General features: G+C 37.8%; 1 protein-coding gene across 4 annotated transcripts in view; it reads right to left on the bottom strand.

Annotated features, from left to right (window-relative positions):
* Window positions 1-16,885, bottom strand: part of AGMO (alkylglycerol monooxygenase) — a 224,095-nt gene that overhangs the window by 186,624 nt on the left and 20,586 nt on the right. The gene's annotated exons all lie outside the window — the stretch shown is intronic.

Genomic DNA, 16,885 nt, shown 5'->3' with positions numbered 1-16,885 from the left:
TGCAGTGGGCACAGATTTCTTCAGCTCCAGGGCTTACTCATATTTCAGATGAGGAGTGGGCCTGTGCAATTGAACTATTATTTTTCCACAAAAATGCCAAGAGACCGGGATGAATAGGCTCCTTTCACTATGCTCTGAAGGAAGAGGAAGACTAAAAGGTTCATGTCGAATTGTGTCCTTGCATAAATGTCAGGACAAAGTAAGGCTCCCTGTAAAAACATTTTCTTTACAGTCTTGGCAAGTATTTCCCTAAGAAATTCTGAAGAACTAAGCTCATGATGTCAGACATACTTTACTGCGTATGAAGGATTAACATTCTGTATCTCTCTGCTGATCTGCTCACCACTGTGGGAACCCAAAAAGGAAGAAGTAACCTTTTGGTTACTTTAACCTTTACTTAAAGCAAGGTACAGAATTGTCACAACTGAGACCCTGAGTTCAGGATGCTAACTGATCAGAAAGACTGGCCCTTAGGCATGTAATGAAAATGCAGCTTACTGAAATCTTATTTCCATCCAAGTATACCTGCCAAAAGCAAAACAAATCCCTCAAGATCATTAAGAGGACAGAGGATTTACTGGGATTTTACCCTGTAGACTAACTTGGTCAATTTGGTAAAATTAGGTGTAGAATTAACAATTTTAATTTGCATAGCAAATAATATTCTTGTTTACATTAATATATATGTATATATGAACTATCAGATTACAGTATTATAGGTATTTTATACTCAACTGTAATCAGTATTACAATATGCCCTCTTTTACAAAATAACATTTAATGGGCATCACGTTGTAAATGTAGTGCATCACCCTGGTGGATTATACAGAATTCATGGAGCTACTCTCAGTTATGGATAGAACAGTAACTTAGAAGAAAAAAAATAATTTTTACTTTAAAATAAATACCAGACTCAAAATAGCTTACAACTGTAAACTTTTTCAAAGTTTAACATAGTAGTCAATGATTTAAATTTCAAATCCTCAGAAGTATTGCAAACAAAATTTTATAAATAATAAATAAACAAAACAATCAAAGGTGAATTGCCTTGAGAATAACATCAGGCTTACAATTAAAGTTGCTGTGGTTCAAGTATGGGAATCAATACCATACAGCAGGACTACACTCTGACTCATTTGACCATGCTAATATTTAGCATTCAAAGCCACTGTCAATACAGCATTCACCTGAATCACACTTAGGGCCTGCCACACTTTGGTTTCAATTAGCATTGCAAAGCTCTCTTGGGAACAAATCACACATACAGTGGATTTCTTCCTGATCTAGGTATCATTCCCTGCATTTGTATTTTAGCTGCCATTACTCAGTAGCTAACCCTGTTTTCTATTTCTTCTGGCACAGTTTATTTCTGACTTTACCTCTGTTGTGGTACTTCTGAACCACATGGCAAACACTTTCAGCAATGATACAGGTTATATAAACAATTTCTACCAAAGTCAGCAGGGGTCCAGTAACCCTTTGAAAATTAGAGGTAACTGTGCATTTCACTATTGAGCCAGTACCTGCCACACTGAACTTTCCTGTGTCAGTGTCTGACATAATATAGACACAACATGCACTTCTGGGGGTTTTTTCTCTAAAATAAAACAGTCTACTCAGTCATTTTCAATTTGACTTTACTTTAGGTATACTGCAATCAAATTAGTCTTGACAAACTAATAGAGATTGGGCTGATTTTTGGATGTGACACTTAAGAAAATCTGTGTTGCAAGAAGGAAATTTAACAGCTGCTTCTGGAGGAAACATCTTTATCACTGAGTCAGAGAAGAACTAACTGCTTAGCATAATTTTAAAGGCAGCTCCTCTGTCACAGGCATCATCACTCAGTTGATGTGTAAAAACCATTTATAAATATTAGCAATCATCTGGCATTTTTCAAAAGAACAGGAAAGTTAATCCTGTTTCCTGACTGAGTTTTGCACTGCATAATTACATTCTGACTACCTAAGTTCCCCTGCAATTTCAGTTAATTACAGTATTATTCTTACTTCCTGTCCTAAAGTTATTTGTGTAGTAACCATATCCTACTAGAGTGGAAGATGAAGTAACCTCTGTGAATTATTTTGATTAATATGTAAAATGTTGTGCTATCACCTCACACAAAACCCCACTACATACTGGATATTATTTCCAACTAAAAAAAAGTGTGAAACTTTTCAGCAATTACATTAATGCCCAGTAGCCCATCTCTCAAGGGATGCTTGTGTTACTTGACTAATAGATATAAAACTGTATGTAACTAAAAAATATTAATTCAGCCTTTTATTGAACTTAAGCAAATGAAAAATCTCAAATCTCTCCAAAGAGGTAAAAAGTATACAAGAATAATATACATAGTATACATAAAAGTATAGTCTTTTAGTACTTGTCATTGCCTTTTCCTCTGTAACAGTGTAGAGGGCTATTTTACCCAACTCATCCACTCAAAACTACTATTGCTAGTTCTGAACATTGGAAAATCATTACATTTTCTTGACAATCATAAACTTTACAAGCATAACTATTTGGGAAGCTACTAGAGTATTTTCAGCAGACCAAACAGGGCTGCCCAACTTAATGGCAAAAGCATATCTTAGCTGTATAAAAATAATACAGGGTGTCCTAGTGTTTAATATAAAAAGACTTTCCTTCATTTTTTGGTGCAAACCCTAATTTTGTAATTAACAGCAAGCCTTCTAACAGCTTCTACAGGATAGGGCTTTATCCCTTTACTTTGCCATATAGTAGCCATAAATCAATCCATCATAAATTCCCTTACTCCTCCTAAACTCATCCTGACTCTGCATACATTCCTCTGTACTGCCTCAATGCCTGCTGATTTCTATCACATCCTGCTGTTCCATCCAGCAATGCTTCCATATCCCACTTACACAGAGAGATCCATAGCATTTTCCTATCTGAAACTACCCCACTTTGCCTGTCCCAGCCTTCTCCTTCTAATTGTTATGATATCTAAAATTCCTTCGTGGTTCAACTGTTGCAGTCTAGACCCTTTCCACTATTACAAAAATTATTTCATTCTCAGAAGCAGAAAAAAGCCCCAGAGAAAGTATATCCTATAGGCACAAAAAAAAAAAAAAAAATCAAAGCCAAGGAAAAGTATTCTCAGAATTATATCAAAGCCAACACCACAAAAAAGAGTTCTTGAGAGAGGGGATGATATTGCAAGACCTGGCAACACATGAAGATAAACCACCATGACAAGCTTGAGGAACTACTAGTTTGACTAGCAAATCTGGACAACAGATTGTCAGTCTGTTCTCCTACTTCCCCACCTGCAAAAGGAAACCACAGCTCCAAGTGGGTGGCAGAGTCCAGAGCCTCCCCTGAGAGTTGTGTTGCCACCATAGCTGCAGTGATGGGCTGGGGTAGCTTCCAAGTGCCACCTGGTTCCTCAACCTTTAGCTGAAGGGGTTTTTCCCAGACACTAGCAATTTGGTCTCTCTTCATGGGGAACAGCAGCTATCCTAGGAGTGGGGTTGAATTCCCAGGAACAGAATTATACCACTTCTATAGTCACCTCTTCACCGTCACTCTCCAACTCTCTTTCTTGTTCTCTCTTCTAAACCGCTCCCCTTCCCTCTTTGTATGCAAAGACTCAGCAAGAATTGCATCTGGTGATACTTCCACACTCTCTTTGCACCTTTTAACATCTTTCCTCATCCTGAGCACATAACACTTTGCAGCAATGTTTTGAGCATTACACAGAAATTGAGACAAGTCATTTCTACATCCTTGCAACATCTAATCTTCAGGTCATGCTCCAGAGCCTACTTGTTCTCATAAACAACTGAAAAAAAATTAGTAAGCCATTGAAGAAATTTGTTGTTGGGAAGTCTGTGTCTTTGAAACAAGTATTTCTGAAAGCTCTTTATTTTTCTAAGGAGGAAAAGGCTGGGCTCCTGTAATTACATTGATATTATATTTTCTAATGTTTATATATTGGCAGGAAGGGGACACAAAAATAATTCTACATAAGCACATAAATAAAAACCCTTTCAGGCATTTGCATTTAAAATTATAGGCAATGCCAGTTAAGGGAATTTGCAGTGCTAGAACATGCTGCAACATGTTGCAACACTGCCTGCCTACAAAATGAATAACCCTGTCGAAAAGTTGGGTTGGTTGCTTGATTTTTTGAGTTGTTTTTGGTTGGTGGTTTTTGTTGTTTGGTTTTTTTTTTTTTTAAAGTTTCACTCTTGACATGCTTGCTTTGGAGCTGCTAAGGAGTGGGGAGTTCACATAAATTAGTTCATCACCTCCCATGCACTGAAGCACTCTCCAGCCCTCAGGAGATATTTAGCCCAAGGAAATGGAGAAATATCTGGCCAGCAAATTTTACGCGCTGGAAGGGGCCTCCTCTGCCTCACTGCTAGCATGGTGGCGAGACCCTCTTATCCTTCATCAGCAGAGGAAAATCCCTTCCACATTAAGTACAATTATAGGTGAAAATTGGCTGCCAATTTTTGAAAATCTGTCACTTTAAGTTTTAAGGGAGCTGGTTTCCTTTTCAATTTTAAATATATCTCACCCATATGGGAATAATACACAATCAAATCCAATATTTTTCCTACTGCCTAGCAGCTAAGTTATTTACTTGACTTTAACAAGACTTTTCTTTCCTCTTCCCAAGTTTGAGAGCAAGCACAAGCTGAGATGAGCTGTGCTGCTGTATGAGCAGGCAGCCACTTCCAACTATTTATTTGAAAAGAAGCAGATCTGCATGTTAGGTGGGAAGGGAGAGACTTAGTGTAGGGAGGGGAAAGAGGGGGAAAAGTCAAGCTTTAAATTTTTTACTGTCGTAAATAATAAGTTTGAAACATGGGAATAGAAAATAGGAAACTCTCAGTGACTTGACACACCCCTATCCTACTGCTGGAAAATTATGACAGTTCCATGAGCTGCATCTCAACTAAAAACAATGCACAAAGGGTGCTAACTTAGCCATGCAGACATAATGGCTATTAGAAAAATCCCACTTGCATGCTGTGCAAATCTGCATGTTCAGCCTACCTTCATCCGTTCTTAAGACCCTACACCGAAGGTAAAACAAAGTTTTACTTTGAACGTTGTTTTTCCCCCCAAACTGTAGAAATAAAAATATAGCATGTTTACTATTTACAACTTCCTTCTCAGAAGACACAGGTAGAGAATTCATGCTTTCCAAAATGTAACCTTACACATCTGGCCAGCAAACATCTGGATATTTATCTTCACTCATCATTTCCTTCAGTAAGTCCAAAAACTGTCAGTTATTTCAGCTGAGATTCAGCCCAAGGGAGTAAAAAAAAAAAGTTACATCCTTCTTTTGTCCAGGTTTTATAAACTGCCTTTTACCTTTTTCCCTGGGATATCAGTAAGTATAAAAATAAGCAGTCTGGATTCCTTTGTGGTTTTTATTCTGTGACTATGTACTTCTGCAGTCACAGGGAGCATACATATGCAATTGAAATAATAACATGGTCGTATCTGCAACGCATGCAAAACGTCCTACACTTTAAAAGAAGCTTTTAGATATATATAATATATATATATTACATACTTCCAGAAGAAACTACTCAAATCACAAGTAAGATTATAGACTGATTTGTGAATAAACTATATAGCAAAACTTACGCCAACTGAACTTCAGATAGACAAAACACCAGAAATTTATGATTCTCTAAAAAAAAAAAAAACTTCACTTGTAGAATTATTGTAATGGAAGCACTGCCTTTGGACTGAAGGTACCAGCCTGAAGAATTCACCCCTGAGTTTGTCCCTTGTTCTGCCACTGTGCTAGGAAGGTCTTATCATCTGCTTGTGCTATCCTTCCCCTGTTTTACAGAAGAGAAAAATGAAACTCATCTCCATTGCAAAACACTCTGCAGTTTAACTATGAAAAAAAAGCATCATAAGAGACTCAATTATTTTCACCAAAGACAGATACTGAGCAAAGGAAAATGTGAATAATTTCTGAATCTGAGTTTGTTTATCCTTACTGTTTACTATCCTTACTGTTCACTAATTTAAAGATACTGCTGTATTTAAAGTTTCCATATCTCTGTCCTGACATCCAATCTGAAATTGCTTAGTAAAAATTTTCAAACAAGAAATGAAAAATTCAAACTATGTTAAGAGTTTTTTTGAAGTTTTTTTGTTTAGCTGAGGTTGCATGTACATCTTCCCAATAATTTCTCTGAACCAGCCTCACGTTGTCCAACTTAACTCTGCTTTGTGAAGTTGAAGTGCATTTACAAGAGGGGTAAACTTAATAATCATACCCATATTTAAAGAAAAAAGAGTAAAAATTAGTATTATGGCTTCTTAAAATTCTATAATTTAGTATGAATTTATTTTATATGTGTTCTGTGAGCACTTTGCAGACTGTCATTTGTCCCATAGGAATGCTACAAAGTGTTCATGACTGAGATTCATTTTAACCATATGGTCCAAGGGAATCTGCTAATGATATAACAAGCTTACATACTTAATTCTACATGTCTCCATAATATTTTTAGACTTATTTTTCAACTGTAAATCAACCAAAAAACCATATGTTTAAGTAGCAAAACACCATTTACAATAAAAAAAAAATCATGTTAGCATGAGTGGGTAAGAGACATCAGGAGAAGAGCAAAGCTGGAAATAGCAAGAAAGACTTTAGTGTTGGCTTTGACAGGTTCACTCATTCCTGCCTCACATCAATTCTAGTCAACAAACACCTCAGGAAGAGTTTCTATTTTTTTATTATTGCTTGGTTGTTTTGATTTTTAATATCTTAATCTCCAGTCAGAAGTACGTTAAATTAAAAGACAGTTTGGGGTGAAAAACTCCTTTTATTTTATTTCTGTAATACAGTGTATGTTACCACATTTTAAAAAATACAACTTTTTCTTTTTATAACTACAAAATTTTAGGATCTCAGCATCCATGTGTTAATAGTGACTAGAATATAAAAGAAAATAAAAGAAAGCATAGAAGTATATATGATGCACATATGAAGCCTATACTTTCCTTACACCACTATGCTGTAAAGTCAATAAAATCCTACCTTTGTGTCTCAATTTAAAAGGCCAGTTTCCAGGTGATGGAAGCCATGAACATGACATCACTGACGTCTGAAATGATTCCTTGTGAAAACATGTCACATGCCATAGTGTTATTACAGCCTGAGAGTCTGCACTTCCCTTTCCATACTTAGCAATAGCTTTGCCCCTCCTGAACTTACAAAAATAAAATGGCAAGGTATGCTTAGAATGACAGTGGTATTTATGATATACGTTCATTAAATTGAAAGGAATTCTTATAATTTTATTGAAGTTAAAAGTAGCACATGGAAATCTCACCCATGTTTTACAAGGTCACATGTCCAGGTTGTACTGCACTTTCTGAAGCAATAGCCAGACCATTTTACTGCCAGTTGGTGTAATGTCCTCATCAGAAAGGCTGAGAATGGCCACACCTTTTTCAGAAGGAAAGTTTTTAAGGGTTTCTGGAAAATTAGTAACTAGGTAGAATCAAGAATCCTCCTCCCGGACCCTACAAAATCTTGCACTTCATGCATACATACCAATACAATTTGCTTAGTCACAATTTCTGTTTCCCAGCAGCAAAAATAAATTTTCTGTTCCCATGCAGTCCTCAAAATAAGTAGCCCAGAGGCCATCACCTAGTGCTTAAATGCAAGTACTTTACAAAATCAAAGTATAAAGATCAAAAAACAGCTGAGTGACTCCCATTTAGGATACCTGTATTTCATACAGCTTTATACATGGGAACACTATAGGTATCTTCTTGCAACAGGATGTTTACATTCTATTTAGTATGTCTTCATTTAGAATAAAAAAGCAACTTTACTTTTAAAATAGTTAGCATTGATGAATTTACTCAGGTTTGACATTTACTGATTCTTGAGAAAATTTAATCGAGAAATAGTGTAGGTTATAAAACAAAAGATATACTAAAAAAGGATTTACTGATAATTTTAGCTACTAAAAAAAGAGAAAAAAAATCTGGTTAGTAATTTTTTTTTTAAGTTACATCTTCCACCAGCATGCTATCAATTTAGATAAGAGAGTGATGTGGAAAAGATTGCCCTTCCTACACTCAAAAAAGCTGTTTTGGCAGTTTAAATACCTTATTAATGCAATAAAGATGCATTGAAGGAAACATACATGCAAAGAACATTTCCCAGATACAAAAATGTTTTGTCTGCTCCAGACACACTTTAAATGTTAATTGCCAATCTTGAAATGTAAAATTAAGTATTTTAAATGGTAATGGCCTCACTAGAGTTTTAGCAAGCAAGGAAAACTATTACAGACATTGAGCTTCTGGAAATCTCAGTAATATCCTGAAAGGAACAGCTTGCCTTTTGGGGCTTGGGATGGAATGCACCTCTATTCTGCGTTAAAAAGGCATTCTAAATTTCTCACTGCCATTGGTCCTAATAGTGCAGAAATGGGATATTTTAGCAATGTCCTGCTGAGGAACAGAAGTTTGGTTCCAAGCCTTTCAGAGCAGCACATCTGCCCAGGAGGAGAGCTGGATGTGGGTACCCACTCCACATGCCCCAGCCACACAACCACATACGTGCCACAGGAACCACCTTACCTTTCCCTGCAGGTAGACCGTCAAGAGTCTCCAAAGGTAAATTCTGCACAGTTTGAAAAGAAATTTCAATAATGACCAGGCAATTTGAACTAGCACAGGAGGAGAAAAACACTTCTTTTTGTAACAGAGAAAGCACAAGCATCTCACTGAACCATCTGTTTTAACAATGCCTTTCATTCCTCTAGGCTTCTGCTTCTACTTTAAAACTTTGTGACAAAAAATAGTTACCACTGCTGGTGTTTGATGAATTATATGGAGTGTGCTTTTACTCGAAATCTAAGTCCTTACAATCACAGTTTCACATGACAGATTAAAAACAGTTGTTGTATTTGGTACCTTTTACTGCTGATCTGCTGATTTCAACAGATTGGTAAAACATGGAAGCGACATAAAAAGGAACCTTGCCCCTCTTCAAATATCTCACCAGCCCAAGACAAAGCCCTCTAGCAAGACAGTGTGCAGAGCTGCTGTATCATAAACTGAGGTAGCATCTCCAAAATCACCATAGTTGGTTTTGGTTTAAAATGAGCCTAGATTAAGTGATTTTTTTGCAACTTCTTCAGGAAATTTCAAAGTTTAAGACAAAAAAAAAAAAGTAAGAGAAGATAGACATAGCTGGACTTCTTTCCTTGAATGAGTAGCTGAACTACCAAACATACAGTTCTCTCTCTTCAGCTTGATTGAAGGTGGTTCTATAACATTTAGGAGGAGGCCAAACAGAGTACAAGAGAACTATTTCAAACCTTTTTTCAAGTAAAACTTTAATAAGATCTTCAAACTATTGCAGAAGAACTAATTTCCACTCTTCCACACTCACTAACTGAAAAAGATTCACTTTAAAATGTGGATAATTCAGATTTTACTTTATGTTCTAGAACACCTTAAAAAATACAAGTGTTATGCACCATTTCATTGGTTTTCAGCAGCACACTTGAAACAAGTATGTCAAATGAACTGTTCCCCTGCAGTGAGTTGGGTGCTTTCATACTCACCTCTCCACTCAGACGAAACAGGGATTATTTTTATCTATGTTTAAAATTCAAACACAGCCTAGAGGGCAGCACTAGCCAAGGATACGAATGTGTGAAGACAGCTGACTCTCTGAATGGCCAACCCATGCTAATTTATAACAAACTTTCTTCTCCCACTTCATCACATTTTCTAATGTCTAACTGAAAAAGCATGTTGCAAACTTGCTTTTGTGCAAGCAGATCCAGAACTTTTTCCTTAATCTGTGCACTCAGGAAAAACCCAGGCACCGCAAGTAGGAAAAAAGATACACTCCGGTCACCCATACATACTTCTAACTAATATCCATCCAGAGAGCCTCCAGAATGCCAATGTATTATGTAAATCCTCAAAGTAGGAAAATAAGTAGTATTTAAAAGGAGTATTAACCTTGTGCTGGCCATTTTCCCAACCATAAAATGACAAACAAGGAAAATGGAGGAATAGTTTCTTTTCCATTTACTGCAGAGCTTGCCAGGTCTTTTTGTGGTGGGACCTTGAGAGAAGATAAATACTGCTGGGGGGGAGATGGAATTACCACCTGAATTTTGGCATGAAAATTGTGCCATTTATCAGCTCATGCTTTCATTAACATGTATTTCATGATATTTAAAAGATACATTGTCTCTGGAATCCGAAAAATAAAAAATATTGCTTTTGTACTCATATCAAGGTCTAATTCATAACAGTCAGAGACCCTGTCTCTCCCAGTAATCTGCGGAAAGGAAAGCAATTACCAGATATTTACAGAAAACCTACAAAAATCACGGAAAGCATAGTGTTGAACCCAGATCATGGAGCTAAACTCCTTACCTATAGCAATAAACTACGTCCTACCCTTCACTACATTGTATTCCCACTCCAGACCACATCCTACAGCAGCTATAAAGGGCCAAAAATCCATGGCCAGTCACTTTGTCTGACATCCAACCTATTGGCAGAATTGTTACTACCATCATTCTTAATTATCTCTGACATTTAAAATACTTAGAAAATCCATTCACCCGTAAATGTCTTTTGGATATTCAGAAATCAAAATTAAGAAAAAACTCTCTAGTGGATTCCCTCTTATTTCCATCTTCTGAGCTCTTCAGGTTACAGAGAATTTTCAGAAAGTCAATTATTATCTCATCATGTCTAAAGTAAAATAGAAAGAGGCTTTAGCTATCTGCATATGCCACAATAAAATTAACAGACTAAATGAGTCAACCTCACCTCATATCAGGACATTATTCTTGCCAGTATACAAGAAATCAGTCTTTCAAACAACAGGAACTTGTTATGAACAATAACAACCTGAAAACAATACAAGCAGGCTCCTATAATTTTATGGGACCCTAGACATTCCATATCAGGAAGCCTCATTGCAGCTGATGTAGTTTTCATGTGAACTTTCTCTACAAAATGTACATTTAAATATGAAAAGGAATGGCAACATCTTGATTTGCTAAGGTTGACTTTGGTCTTCTACAAATTCAGTGTCCACTTAAAAAATTAAAAGACACATACTAAAGGAGCACTTCTTACTGCGAAAACATAAGAGAATAGTAGAAGACAAGTTACAAAAACAAGCATATAGAGATAATAAATTATATAGTTCATTTACAGCCAACTTGAATGGCAATGAATGAGTCATAATCACCTGAACTATTTTCAATTAATGTTGTGTTGTCTGCAGCTATTAGACTAGAATCAATCACAAGATGGAACAGAAAATATGACAACCAGCTATTGCTTTTGCTATTTTTGTGAGGCTAGTAAAGACAGCATTTTAATATCCTGCTCTCACAAGCCTGTTTTAAAAATAAGAAAAAACAATGGACAGAACAGCAAAAAAATGTTTTCTTTACAATGCACAAGAAGAGAGTATTTTTCCCTTAATCATTGTGTATCAATTCCCTTTGCAATCTACACAAGCTGTGACAAGAAAAAAAGCAGAGCCTCATCCAGTCACTTGACAGTTCCAAACATTTTCTGTCTCTCACTGGGGTGAAATTAAATTTGTTTCATTTTGAATAATCAATATGGTACTGAATTTCTACTCAGGTAAACAATCACATTTTCCCACATGCAAAAATAAGCCTAAAAATACCACCACCACCCAACCCTCTCCCCGCTTGGCATGTAAAAGAGTGTTGCAATTTGCTGTATTTCTAGGGGAAATACAGATTTTCCTGAAAAGCAAACCTTGTAAGAAAAGTCAGACATCGTTTTATTATAATGAATTTCCCATAAATCCAAAACCCTTTAAACACAAAATTATTTCAATATACTATCAATTGTTAATATAAAATCTACGTAACAAGTCCATGCTGATATAGTGAATTCAGACAAGCACATTATAAAAGCAGATGAAAGGAGCACTTCAAAGGCAGGAATGGGTCAGATAAATAAAGATAGTACAATCATATGATTTCAATACACCCTCCAAAAATTATCAGCAAATATATATGGTGAAGAGACTTTGAGCCATGCTGTGTTTTCCTCTAACAAGGTTAAACTCATCTCCTCATGCAGCAACACACACAGTATTGCACTGGTGTCCAGTAACACATTAGGATTACTATTACACAATACATATTATCAGAAAGAATAGGACTGGGCTTTACTGTCACACATTCCAGTTATTTTAATGGCATCAATCTTGAGACCCTACCTGTGTCAGTTAATCCACTCTGGCTCCTTATAAAACAATCAGTTACCTGTCTGTGCACTACTGACTCAGAAAATTGTCTGCTCTCTCTCAAGTCTCCCCTTAATCCCATAGATTCTCAGCTAGCATGTCTGTCTTATGTCCTGCTCCATGGCTAAGCTGACCCCTATGACTACTGAGTTGAATTGTTAAGAAAGAAATGCAACACAACCTTGTTTTTTAACACGGTTTATTTCAGTGATCTTATGCACACAATCTCCATGCATGATACTTTTTTCAGGACTGAGTGGGTTGTGAACTGCAGCATGGTGTAGGAAAGAGCAGCAAGAAAACTTCTGAAGTCAGTTCTGCTGCTGAAGGAACTGTAACAAAAGATACTCACTGGGAGAAGACGCAGAAGCAATGTAAGTCATGGCTAAGAGAAACACCCTTTTAAAAAAGTTCCTTAAAACAGGAGATAAAATGTTCACAAAACTTCCAATTATTTGAAGTCTTAGAAAGAAAACTTTCTCAACATCCTCAGCTGAAACATTTTGCCAGAGTCTGAGGCATGGTCTTTTGAAGGACGATGCTGAAGTTAGTTTTCAGGATTTCTTTCTTTGTCCTCTTGATGCCTTTTCCAGGTCTTAAAATCAAGAGTCATACACGGTTAGAAGGGAAAAGGGATTTTACCTTGGTATTTATTTTAAGGATCCTTAGGTGCACACGTCCAGGTCATATGCATTGAAATGCACCCTGCCGAATATCCCCCAAAAGATTGGGTATAACATTATAGGTTTTACTAATTAGCATATCTATCAAAGATTCCCCAATGAGAGGTTCAAGTGAGCCCCTCTCCCCAAGGAACCTTCCCCTGGATGGTTCTATCTTAGTTTACAGAATGTGTTCTGGAGAGGACCTTGGGGTCTTGGGCACACTGATCCTTAGCTACGAAGCTTCTAAAATGTTTAATCACTCAGCTTGACAAACAAGTCCAAGACTGTAGTGGAAAAGCACTAGGAATACAGAAGTTGTAAAAAGGTATAACAGGGGTATAAAAGAAAAGGCAAAAACTCTTCATGGCATCACTCTGAACCTTCAAAAGGTCAGTCTTGTGGAGTGGGAGAACCTGAGAAGCTCGGAGCCTATTGCTCTACTATACACCTGGTGTAGGAAGGCTCATTTCTCATCCACTGTAAATAAATTCAGAATTATTAAGAGACACACCATTAACTCAAAATTTTATGTAGCAGCTGGGGAATCTGCTGAGGATATACTCATCAGCTGAGGTCTGTTTTATGACCTCAGATGTAGCTCAGACCATCAGCTCATATTGGCTCAGCCTTTCGCTGACAGGGACCATGTCACGTATCCCGCAGGGCGGCTGGAAGCCACCAGCGGACAATGGGGCGAGCGGCTGACACCGGCCACCGGGGCCCAGGCAGAACAATGCAGCTGCTGCGGAGGTTGGCCCTGCTGAAGGAAACTTGCTTCTCCCAGGTTTACTGAGGGGAGGGACACTGAAGCAATGGAAATTCCCCAGCAGTAAAGCAGAACAAAAGAAGAGCTGTTGGAAGCTGCTATTTAAAAGAGACAATTTCTTCTAGGGCCCGAAAGAGGAGAGGAGATTCTCCCAGCTGACAGAAACACACTGTTCTGCAGGATGTGATCCCCCGGGAAGTGTAGTTTAAAAACTACTCCCTTACAGAGCCTTACAACTCCCCACTATTCCCCACTGGAGCACAGGGCTGAGCACACTGCTGCTAAGGGACCCACTCAGGCTGGGGGTGCCCCTGCGTCCGGCAGAGCCCCCCACACCAGAGCTGGCCACCAGACACCCGCAGCCAGGACCTGGGCTCTGCACCCGCACCCGTGTTTCTGCATGGATCTGGAATTCTCTAGATTTCCCCCGTGATTAAAAGGTGTGGCTGCTGAAGAAATCAGTTTACAGAGCCTCCAAATTCCTTACTGCCGTTGTCATTTATCTGCAACAGGAGTATCCGCGAGGCCAGGGCGTGGGGAGGGTGTGCTGGGGCTCAGCGCTGCTCTGGGACCACCAAATCCCCCTTACTAGCAGGACTAACTCTACAAGGTCTCTGCACCTGGAGAGGAAACTTGAGGAGTAATCCATATATGGTAGATTAAAATACCTGGTAAAAATCCTTCAAACCCACACATATCCTTCCTCAAAAAAATATATTTTAAAAAACCCTGTGATTTTATGGCATACTTTTCTTAGCAGTACAGCCATAAAAAAACGGGTGTTTTTACTGAAACAAAGGAAAAATTACATTGATTTATAAATACATTAAAATGTCACAAGAAAGAGCAGTGGCTAAGTAGACCCATTGACTGCCATGGCTTTTGGATCAGACCCAGAAGAATGCTGGAGTAAGTGGTGAAGCATTTTAGTTTCTAACCTTTCAGTGGCTACTGCAAACAATGGAAAATACAAGTACATACTTAGAATAACTCTATCCTTTGCAAAATGAGATCACACCTAAAAATACTTCCTTTTGTTGCTGTATAACTTCAGTTTAGGATAATAGCTATTACATGCATATAGTGAAGAGGAAAAAATATCTCCTCAAATGCTGGGTAAAAATTTTATATTGCAAAGTAGGATTTCTGCTACAGAAGAAACTTTAAAATCTGTAGTGACTCAAGAAAATTTATGAAATAGTAGAATGAAAAATCTAGTTATTCATGGACAACATGAAAAAAGGTAGCAAAAAGGCCAGGGGATTGAGTCACAAAATTATTGCTTGCAGTCAGGAAAAGCTACATGATGATGATAATTCTTTGTATCAAAATTATATCAAGTTCTAAGAAACAACTGAAAAATGTATCTGAATTTCAGTTTTTCGGTTTGAAACAATTTGTGCTATTACTTACATCCCCATGCATCTAGCCCACACAGCTTGAATTCCCTGGGATATACATGTGCTATTAATTTTTAACTTTGCTGTAGGATCCACACCTGAATCACCAGGCCCTGTCACTTTCTAGTGCAAAGGCGTTTTGTCTGCTTGTACCAGCGACTTTTCCAGTGCCCTTTCTTCTTAATTTACAAAGATATTTTTCATGACTTTTTAAAACCATCTCCTACACTTAAATTTCTTCAGCAACTTCCAATGCAGCTGACTTTTGCAGCTGTGCTGCTGCGCTACAGATTTCATCATTGTTTGACCGGAGACGAGTGTGGGTTAGACTGTGATTTTCTACAATGTTTCATCAGTTCCCTGCAAAGTAGCACAGATCTAACAGCAAACAATATTTCTGTTACCTGAAGAAGAGTAAATTAACATTTATAGAACAGCTCAGCACTGACCTTCTTAAGAGAAGAGCAGCATTTTCTTATAGTTTCTTCAGCTCCATTACATATAGAATTGGTTTGTATTTTAATTCTAAAACACCTATTGAGATTAATTTCAAAGTATTCCATCAAAAACAGAAAAACAGGGAAGAGTAAAGTTGCTGCAGGAACAAAAATATATCCATTGCTTTAGAGAGTGCAGAGATGACCCTGGTTCCCTTCTCTGCCAGTGGGAATTTTATCCCTGACTCTAGAGAAAGCACAGCCAAGCTAGTGATTTTCTAACACTTGAAGGCAATTATTTTTATTTTAAAACACAGGAATAGCCTCCTGCTCTGGTCCAGTTCTCAGCCTGAGGCTGTAGCCCTGCCAGCACTGTTAATGTCATTGTTTGTGGAGCGTATTCCCAGTCTCCGTACACCCACGCAGGGCTCCCAGCCGTGATGTCCCCCTCAACACATTGTTCCAGCTCCCCCTGCTTCCTCACCTCCCGCCCCGTCCCCCCACCATTGTTGTCCCCTTACACCCACCCTGCATTGTTCTCACACCCGCCTGCCATCCCCACCTGGGAGGGACCCTTCCTCTCTCCCACTCCTCGCAGCAGCTCAGGCTCCTTTCTTACCTACTTCCAAATATTCCACTGACCTACTGGCAGCAGAGAATTTTCCCTTTCTGAAAGCACATTACATACATTACTACATCCCACAGCTTCTGCAAGCTGTGGGCACTCGGTTTTGAGAAGCCCCGTCCAAAGTCTCTTAAAGAACAAGAGGATACTTATTTCATTGCTGCAGACTTTAGGTCAGGCCCAGAACTAGGATTGATAGAAAGTGTTATTGCATTTTCAGATAGGGTTTAAAAGGCTAGAGCTGGTATTTGTTGTCACTAGACAACATAAATATGTTAAGAGACAGACATATACGTACCGAAATGACTGACATGATTTATACAGGCTCCATTATTTTGGCCACCCTGCTTTTTACTGCTCTGTACTTTGTACATCCACCAGATTTTTTTTTTTTAAATAGGTATCTCTACTTTGCTGTATTTTTCATACAGGCATATAGGAATATTGAATCCAAATTTTTAGGTACTATTTTTTCCTTACTTTTTTTAAAATGATATTTCATTTTCTCTGTTGAACTGTTTTCAAAATTATACTCATTCCTTTCAGAAAATCATGTTTACTGTACAGAGTATGATGCATAAACTGTTTTCCATGCATAAAGTTTATCTTTGCTAACCCTTGGGAAGAAGAGCAGCTATATATGCTTAGAGTAGATTAAGTATAGAAACCAAAATAAATACCTCAC

This window comes from Corvus kubaryi, unplaced genomic scaffold, assembly GCF_017639235.1.
Source record: "Corvus kubaryi isolate FWS band 111438036 unplaced genomic scaffold, C.kubaryi_AGA036_p1.0 37398, whole genome shotgun sequence".
Classification (NCBI taxonomy): Eukaryota; Metazoa; Chordata; class Aves; order Passeriformes; family Corvidae; genus Corvus; species Corvus kubaryi.
Note: the sequence above shows the minus strand (reverse complement) of the source record. Positions and strands in the feature narration are given on the sequence as shown.